General features: G+C 38.9%; 1 protein-coding gene across 1 annotated transcript in view; it reads right to left on the reverse strand.

The window, feature by feature from the left end:
* The window catches only part of plp1.S (proteolipid protein 1 S homeolog), an 86459-nt gene extending 81958 nt beyond the window's left edge, over positions 1–4501 (reverse strand). Inside the window, exon 1 of the mRNA XM_041574077.1 lies at positions 4482–4501. The gene's annotated coding sequence lies outside the window, so the exon portion shown is untranslated. The remainder of the gene's footprint in view (positions 1–4481) is intronic.
* Between the last annotated feature and the right edge of the window lie 5087 nt (positions 4502–9588).

Here is a 9588-nt window from a genome sequence, read left to right on the forward strand (position 1 = left end):
TGTGTTGAAATGATACATAGTGTTTTTAGTACAAAAATCATTCGATACAACTAAAATACAGAAGAATTAAATTTTTGAAGGTTATACAACCATACGTTAAGACAATTACAACGACAACCTGTTATAAGATAAGAGATACAAAAAATCATGACCTGACAATATCGGTTATTCAATCGATCAAGATATTCCCGTAAAAACAATTAAAACCACTTAAGATATTTTCTAGGTTTACTTAGAGCTATAAATTCTTACCCTATTTCTGCGCAGTATTTATTTTCTACTTTCAAGGTCTGCAAAGTAAAATAAAGTCAAATTAGTTAACTGTTACAAGTATGGTTTCAGATTTCAAGAGTCATTTAAACCATCAGGATAAAGTGTATCTAATCTTTTAATCCATCTTCCTTCAATTTGCAGGAGTCTTTTTAATCTATCATCTCCTCTTCTATCAGGGGCAGCTTCTTCAAGGACGCACCAACGCAATTGCATGGAATTATGTTTATGAATAAAGAAATGTTTAGAAACTGAAGTGTCGGTTTGTGTATTCTCTTTAAAATTTCTAATGTTGCTTTTGTGCTCTTGGATCCTTATTTTTACTGCTCTGGATGTCTGACCCACGTAGCCCAAGCCACACGGGCATTTAAGCAGATACACTACGTGGGTAGACATACATGTGGCATATATGTGTAAATTGATTTTGTATCCTTTTTTTGGATGATTAATCTTTGACCCTTTTATTATGGCAGAGCAACAATTACATCCCAAACAAGGATATGTTCCTTTCTTTTTCTTACCATGAAAAAGGGATTTCTTTTGACATGTATCTGATGGGCAAAGCATCTCTTTCAATGTGCGTCCCCTTTTATAACAGAACCGCGGTGGAACGTTAAATAAATGCCCATATTATCTATCTGCCTGTAACAGTGGCCAATATTTTTTGACTATTTTCTCCACTCTATTGCTGTTTGAATTAAAAGTGGAGACTGGTTGATAGTTCGTAGGATGAAAGATTAATAACTAGGTCATTTACCTTGGTAAGCGTCTGTCCCTCTTCAGATAATGATCTCGATTGATCGGATCTCTGGGATTGGAACGCTGTTTTGTTCTATATATGACAATTAATGATGTGGAAAAAGAGTTTTTAATTACTAACCATCCAAGGGTTTCAGTGCTGTACATGCTACCTAAAGTACACAAGACACTTATTAACCCACAGGACGACCCATCGTGTCAGGTGTCGGGTCAGCACTGGAACTTTTATAAATTTTTGTAGACACTATTTTACAAAAAGATATGCTTAAAATTGATGTATGTTTAAAAGACACAACAGATCTCTTATGTAGACTGAAGAATATGGGGACCTTACCATCAGAAACTGTTTTATGTGGCATTGATATTCAGAGTCTATACACGTCCATTCCTCACAGTGAAGGAATGGACTTTATAGAAGAAGTCCTATTGGATACAATTTTACTAAATCCAAAAATTTATTTCATTATGGATTGCCTTAATATGGTACTCACCAAAAATGATTTTTCCTTTGAGAATACATTTTATTGGCAAACGCAAGGGACATCGATGGGGGCGACGGTAGCCCCTTCTTATGCAAATTTATTTGTGAATTATCTTGAGGAAAATTTTTTACTAAAAAAAGAGCCTTTTTGTAAGTATATTTTGGCATATTTCAGATTTGTGGACGACATTCTGTTATTTTGGACTGGTTCCATTGAGTCACTTAAAGAAATGATAAATGAAGCTAACATGAGCCATAGAACAATTAAATTTACATATGAATATTCATGCTCTGAAATAAATTTTTTGGATGTAAAAATAACTTTAACTGATGGTATCTTGCATACTGACTTTTACAGGAAAAGTGTAGATAAAAATAATATGCTGCATATACGGAGTTTTCACAATCCAAGGGTTAAGAGAGCAATCCCCAAAGGGAAATTTATTCGAGCAAAACAAATCACCTCACGTGCAGAAAAATATGAGGAAATGATTTTAACTAAACGCTTCAAAGAAAGAGGGTATGATTCAGTAATCATAGATAATGCTCTAAAAGAAGTAGAGACAATTCCCCGTAGCCAGTTATTATGTCAAAAAAAGAGAGAACAAACTGACCAGAAACTTACTTTTGTCTCCACTTTTAATTCAAACAGCAATAGAGTGGAGAAAAAAGTCAAAAAATATTGGCCACTGTTACAGGCAGATAGACAATATGGGCATTTATTTAAAGATCCACCGCGGTTCTGTTATAAAAGGGGACGCACATTGAAAGAGATGCTTTGCCCATCAGATACATGTCAAAAGAAATCCCTTTTTCATGGTAAGAAAAAGAAAGGAACATATCCTTGTTTGGGATGTAATTGTTGCTCTGCCATAATAAAAGGGTCAAAGATTAATCATCTAAAAAAAATATACAAAAATCAATTTACACGGATATGCCACATGTATGTCTACCCATATAGTGTATCTGCTTAAATGCCCGTGTCGCTTGGGCTACGTGGGTCAGACATCCAGAGCAGTAAAAATAAGGATCCAAGAGCACAAAAGCAACATTAGAAAATTTAAAGAGAATACACAAACCGACACTTCAGTTTCTAAACATTTCTTTATTTATATTCCATGCAATTCTGTTGGTGCGTCCTTGAAGAAGCTGCCCCTGATAGAAGAGGAGATGATAGATTAAATAGACTCCTGCAAATTGAAGGAAGATGGATTAAAAGATTAGGTACACTTTATCCTGATGGTTTAAATGACTCTTGGAGACTGAAACCATACTTGTAACGGTTAACTAATTTGACATTATTTTACTTTGCAGACCTTGAAAGTAGAAAATAAATACTGCGCAGAAATAGGGTAAGAATTTATAGCTCTAAGTAAACCTAGAAAATATCTTAAGTGGTTTTAATTGTTTTAAAGGGAATAATATCTTGATAGATTGAATAACCGATATTGTCAGGTCATGATTTTTTGTATCTCTTATCTTTTAACAGGTTGTCGTTGTAATTGACTTAACGTATGGTTGTATAACCTTCAAAAATCAAATTCTTCTGTATTTTAGTTGTATCGAATGATTTTTGTACTAAAAACACTATGTATCTTTTCAACACATATCTAAAAATGATTAACAATGAATCACTTTATAGGATGGACATTGCTACAAGGTTGCACGAACTATGTAGTATCGCACTGAATTTGCACTCAAATGAAATTGGACTCGAACTGAAAATTAATCACGGAATACTGAATGACATTCAGTTTTTTAAAATTTTTGTATCTATTTAACTTTTTACCATCCGTGATTGGATGATGAAAATCCCCTGGGTGGGAGGGGTGTGCTTAAAAAAGTTTTCACTATGTGTCTGTCTATATAATATTTGTCAGTGCTGTCTCTTCACAGCTGGTCCCTGGCATTAATACTGAGGGCTGAGCGATATCAGGAACTGACAGTGCCTAGGCACCACTACCCCCTCCCCTTCTTCAAAACTGTCATCCAGCCAAAACTGACACAAACCATGGCTTATCAACAGCCATTAACTGATTCATGGCTTCAACATGATGCTCATTCCAGAAGCTGAATTATGCTCTTCCAGTCTGTTGAAGAAACCTTACTTGTACTTGTTCCAATAATTGGAAATGAAGAACCAATAACACAGAGAAAAACAGCTTCTAAAGCAGATATGATAATCATAGGGGGTTTAAAATAGGCTTCATTGTGAAGACTATTATTCTTATAATATCCTCTTTTAATGCATTTAAACAGAAAAATAACTTTTTTACTAGAATTTGTGCTTCCTGTTAGGTTTATGGAAACTTTTCTCTCCCTAGTATATCTTGATCCCTTTGCACTGTTGCCATTCTGCTTAAAGGGCCAGTAACACTAAAAATTTATAAGGGAAAAACCCACTCTACCCCACTCCAATAACACATTTATAGTGGACAAAGTTAACTATCTTTGACGTTTAATCCTATATAATAAAGTTGAAGTGTCTCTGCGTCCAGTCCCTGTGTCCGTGGGATTGCGCTACTGCGCATGTGCCCCACGGACCATCTCTGGCAAATTCTAGAACAATTCTGTTTTTATAAATGTTTGACTACATATGTTCTAGTGCCCGTTAATTTAACGGGTTTAATGTCTAGTAAATAAATAATGTAATAAAATCCCACTTCCGGTTGTGTACTGTTTGTTAGAATAGGCGATGTGGTGACTTTCACTGCACGCTCCAGTCTCCTGTTTGCCGACTGGAGCGCACACGTAAGTGAATGTCGCCACATCCCCTTTTCTAAAGCTCAATACAAAACCGTAAGTGGGATTTTATCACATTATTTATTTATTAATCATTACAGATATTTTACTTTTTCCAGGATAGAAATGTTACTGGAATGGGGTAGAGTGGATTTTTCCCTTAAAGGACATGTCAACCCCTGCAAAGAAAATGTTATCAGTCAAATGCCTCATTACATTTTTTACATACCGAGTATTTAAGTCCTTGACAAGTGATCCACTAAGCAGCTTTGTTGATTTAGGCTTCATGCTTCTTTCCGCCACTGTCTGCCTCTCTCCCCCCTCCCTTCAGAATGAGTGACGTCGCTTGACAATATGCACATGCGCATTTGTGTAAAATAATTTAGCACATGCGCATTGGAGTGCAATCAGCTTCGGCTAAGTCTTCCAGCCCATCCATCAGTTACCTCTGAAGACACGACTGTGTATTCAATGCGCCAATAGAAAAATAGCATTGGCAGTTGCTATGGGGACTTTTTACTTGTAAGGTTTATCTCTCCGCTCCCCCGCTTCTAGGACATATTTCTTATGCCGACTGCAGGGAGCGAGGGAGAGAGCTGAGATTTTAACTATCGCACTGCCCTTTCAAACCAGAATAACTATGTAAGTCCAGCAACTTCAAGTTTTATTGAATCAGACGCTACAGTATAGAGGTCAGACGGGTGGGATTATTGGCACATGCGCAGTGTATACAGGAAGAGCGCAGCCCGGAAAAAATGGCCGCCGGGTTAATGATAATGAAGAGAGGCAAAGAATGCATCCGTGCAGGGAAGTGGAGGCGAATTGCGAATCGGAAATAATGCAGTTCGGGTTGGGGTTAGGTAAGCTATACATACATGGCAATATTGAAAAACGGCTTGACATTTCCTTTAAAATGTAAAATACATTTTTAGTGTTACTGGGCCTTTAACAGATGGGGCTCAATCTCACGTGAGCCTACAGCTTTTCTTTTAGGCGAAACTGCACACAGACACCATGCTTCTCATGCTTCAAGAAGACATAACTTTATTAACACTTCTGCATTAGCAGACAAAGATCATGTTACATGACACTGTGTCAGTATCAGATTACTATGGGATCTGTATGAGAGCACACACATTTATACATATCTTAACATGCACTTTTTCTATGAGTTTATTCATAGAACTATGGGACTAATTTACTAACATAAGTGCTATATTGCACCAATGCAGTAACCCATACTAACCAGTAATTAGCTTTGATCCGTCTACCACAAATTACAAAATTAGATGATTGCTAACTGTAGGCACATGAACTAGTGCAATACAATACATTTGTCCCAATGTGTTCTGCATATCTCTTTTCTTTTCATACAGGTACATTATAGGCAGTTGTTCTTACCCCTCATCTTCATCATGTCGTCCCCAAGGCCTTGCAAACATATGGACCACCCCACGTGACCAGATTATATCAAATGAGGCTCCTTCTTACTCAGGAGTATTTATTGCCAGCTGGTACATAAATCCTGCCCTAAAAAAAAGAATGCACATCTCTGCACTAATACCAGGGATCCTTACACCATGGTTCCAATGAAGGAGACATACCTAACTTGACTGCACACCTATTGGAGATCGCAGTTTAAGACAGATGTTGTTCTTAGCCTCTTCAGCTATAGGTCCATCTTGACTGCACCCTCTGTCTTTGTATCATCTATATGCTCATCCTTACTTTTCCTCTGTATGGTCAAATGGTCCTCTATGAACAGCAGAGTGGCTCTGCTGAGTCACTATTCACATGGGAAGGGAAACTTGTCTTACCTGGCTCTATCCAAAATATAACTAGATAAAATATGGCATGCATGGTTTCAATCATGCAGTGGTGGCATTTACACAATGTTTTATCTTACCTTTAAGGTAAGGCCACACGAGGAGATGCGGGGAGATTTTGTCGCCTGGTGACTCACTGAGGCAACTTTGGGCGACTAGTGAAAACGCATCACCGCGTGTACATTAGCGCAGGCGACTTTTCATTGTAGCCTATAGGAAAGCACGCTGAGGCAGTTCGAGAGATAGTCGCTCAGAAGAAGAGGCGATTAGTCGCCAGGCGACAAAATCTCCCCGGATCTCCTCGTGTGGACTAACCCTTAAGTTCCCCAGCAATAATGTGAATCTAGCCTGGAATTGCTCTTGCATTACAAAAGAGTTATGTATTATTTATTAAACATTACAGATATTTAACTTTTTCCAGGATAGAAGTGTTGCTGGAATGGGGTAGAGTGGATTTTTCCCTTAAAATTTAAAATACATTTTTAGTGTTACTGGGCCTTTAAGAGATGGGGCTCAATCTCACGTGAGCCTGCAGCTTTTCTTTTAGGAGAAATTGCACACAGACACCATGCTTCTCATGCTTCAAGAAGACATACCTTTATTAACACTTCTGCATTAGCAGACAAAGATCATGTTACATGACACTGTGTCAGTATCAGATTACTATGGGATCTGCAGGAGACAAAATCTCCCCAGATCTCCTCGTGTGGACTAACCCTTAAATTCCCCAGCAATAATGTGAATCTAGCCTGGAATTGCTCTTGCTTTACAAAAGAGTCCAACATTTCCAGCAGATAGAATATATAATCTTGAACAGGGCCGCCATTAGAAATCACAGGGCCCCGTACAACAAAATTTTTGGGGCCCCCTGGGCCCCGCCCACACTGATGACCAAGCTCCACCCCATATCCCGCCCACTCCACATCGCAGTTAAAAGACCACACAGACATCAGCGCTAAAAAAGTAACCCCCCCCACACAAGTTGTAAAAAGCTATTGATGTTCAGGGCCTCCTTATAAAAAATTGGGCCTGCCAAAAAAAAATGTAATTTTTTTTTTTTTTTAAAAAAACAAAAAAAAACAATGGTGGCAAGGGGCACCTTACGAGTTAAAAAAAAAATTGGGGCCCCAAAAAAAAATGTTTTAAAAAAAAGATTGGTGGCAGGGGCCTATAGAATATTGAAATAATACATTGGTGGCATGGGGATTAAAAGAAAAACAAAAAAAACACACAAACTAGTGTTCAGTAGGATTGAACTCATGGCTTCAGTACTTCAACTTCGGCTGTTTTCGTGACTTCAGGTCTTTGCGCTGCTTCAGAACTTCGGCTTCGGCTTTTTCCGTGACTTCGGGTCTTTTCGGCGCTTCGTGACTTCGGGACTTCGGCTTTTTCCGTGACTTCGGGTCTTTTCGGCGCATCGGCTTCGGCTTTTCGGCACTTCCGCATTCGGCAACGCAAGAGGCAAGACGTACGGCTCGGGCGCTCGTAAGGGGGGCCCGGATCTTCAAAAAATGCAGCGATGCCGGGCCCCCCTTCATGCCCGGGCCCGGTACGCTTGTCCCCCCTGTCCCCCCCCCTGATGGCGGCCCTGATCTTGAATACTAAAGATGTTGTTCCGGGACAGTATGAATGGGTTATTCTTAATAGCAATAATTCTTGAATACTGAAGTATGAATGAGTTATTCTCAACAGCAATAAGTAGTAGTTATTTTATCCACTGTGATACGAGTGATGGACCCCCATTATCCAACTGGATAGGTGATTTAACATACTGAAATGCATGGAGACACCCCAGATAAGTGGTTTATCTGCCACCCATAGAGATCTAGTGCAGATCAGACAGGAGCTGCATATGAGCAGGTTCACATTAATATAATCTAGGACTAATGTTAATGTTGACAAAAGTTACTCATCAGAACCATCAAAGAGGATCTGTAAAATATTGAATGAAATGCATTCTAATGCTGCTGCAGAGAGTGGGATTAATTTACCCACAAAACTGCTCTAGGGCAGTTGTCCATAACAAATGAGCCAGCTTTGATTAGAATGCTGAAAGCAAATATCTGACTGGTTGCAATGGGTCAATGTGTTGTATCCAACCATTTTGCTAGAAAGTCATACCTCCCAACTGTCCCATTTTCTGCGGGACAGTCCCAATTTTGACAGCTCAGCTGGCTTCTTATTGAAATGTCCCAAGTTTCTCTTTGATCTCCAGACACCAGAAAAAGATACAAAGTTTCTGAAACAATTAAAATAATTTGACAGAGAGCCCAAAACACTGAGCAGCTACACTTAGATAAATTTGTAACAATTTAAGATAAGCAAAGATACAATTATAACTAATAAGATAAGTCTCTTGGTAAGGGCAGAGACACACACTCAGCCGAAGTTTCCTCATGAGGCAACTTCGGGCAACTTCAGGAAAACAAAGCGCTCCAAGTGCCATCCAGTTGGCGGGAAGGCAGTTTGGGGGGAGATTAGTCGCCCTGAAGAAGAGGAGATTTGTCGCCTGGCAACTGATCTCCTTGAATCTGAGCGTATTTCTCTGCCCTAAATCTGTGACTTTCTGTTTAAAGGGCAATTTCAGCTTCATTAGCATAACTGTTATAACACCTAAAACGTCGCCCTACAGCCCCTAGAAATGTGTTCAAACTTTCATAACCTGCTAAATTTTGTATTATGGACGTAGTAATTAGGGGGTCTGGCCATAAAATGAACCTTGTCAAAAAATGTTGCTGTGCTATGTTTTACTCACTCATTTTTCAAATGTTGAAAACTGACAAGAGAATATTCTGTTTACTTTATTTTACATCAGTGAAATAATCTTTCTTCTGATCCCAAGATTGTCTGCCTTGACTTTTGCATGAATCCCAGAGTTTTCTATCTCATATAATTTTTAGTCCAAAGAAAAACCAGCACCAACATCTACAGTGAGATACAAGATGGTAAGTGGTGTCTCTGTTACTGTTCCAGGGACACTGGTATTGCAGTGCTGCCCATCCTCTATATGTCACTGTGAGCTGCCTAGGCCAGCACTGCTAATGGGGAACTCCATGATACCTCCACCTACAAACAGATGCTGTCTGTCATCAAGTCTGGACTGAGATCCAAAATGCTGGCATGTAATGACCAATCAGAAAAGTGGAATTTTCAACTGACCCACATAAACACTTATATACTGTGGGGGAGCTTACCCCTTCAGCAATGATGCTTAAGTGTTGCCTTAGTATAAAATCCCCCTTTACACTGTTTTAGGGACACAGGTGAACAACCTAGATAGCCTCCTTCACTGTGGTTTACATATTGGCAGACATTAGATGATCCTTAAACAAAAATAATACAGAGCAAAGCACCGTGCGGTAAACATACAATTCCTTAGAAAACCTTCCTTACCTGCTTACTCCCATTGTCTGGTATGAGATTGGAGGAAAGCATTCCAGTAGCTAGACCAGCTTTAGGGCAATGACATTTGTATGGAACATTTTGTCCTCGCAATTAATCTCAATGATA

Source organism: Xenopus laevis, chromosome 8S (assembly GCF_017654675.1).
Source record: "Xenopus laevis strain J_2021 chromosome 8S, Xenopus_laevis_v10.1, whole genome shotgun sequence".
NCBI classification, from domain to species: Eukaryota; Metazoa; Chordata; class Amphibia; order Anura; family Pipidae; genus Xenopus; species Xenopus laevis.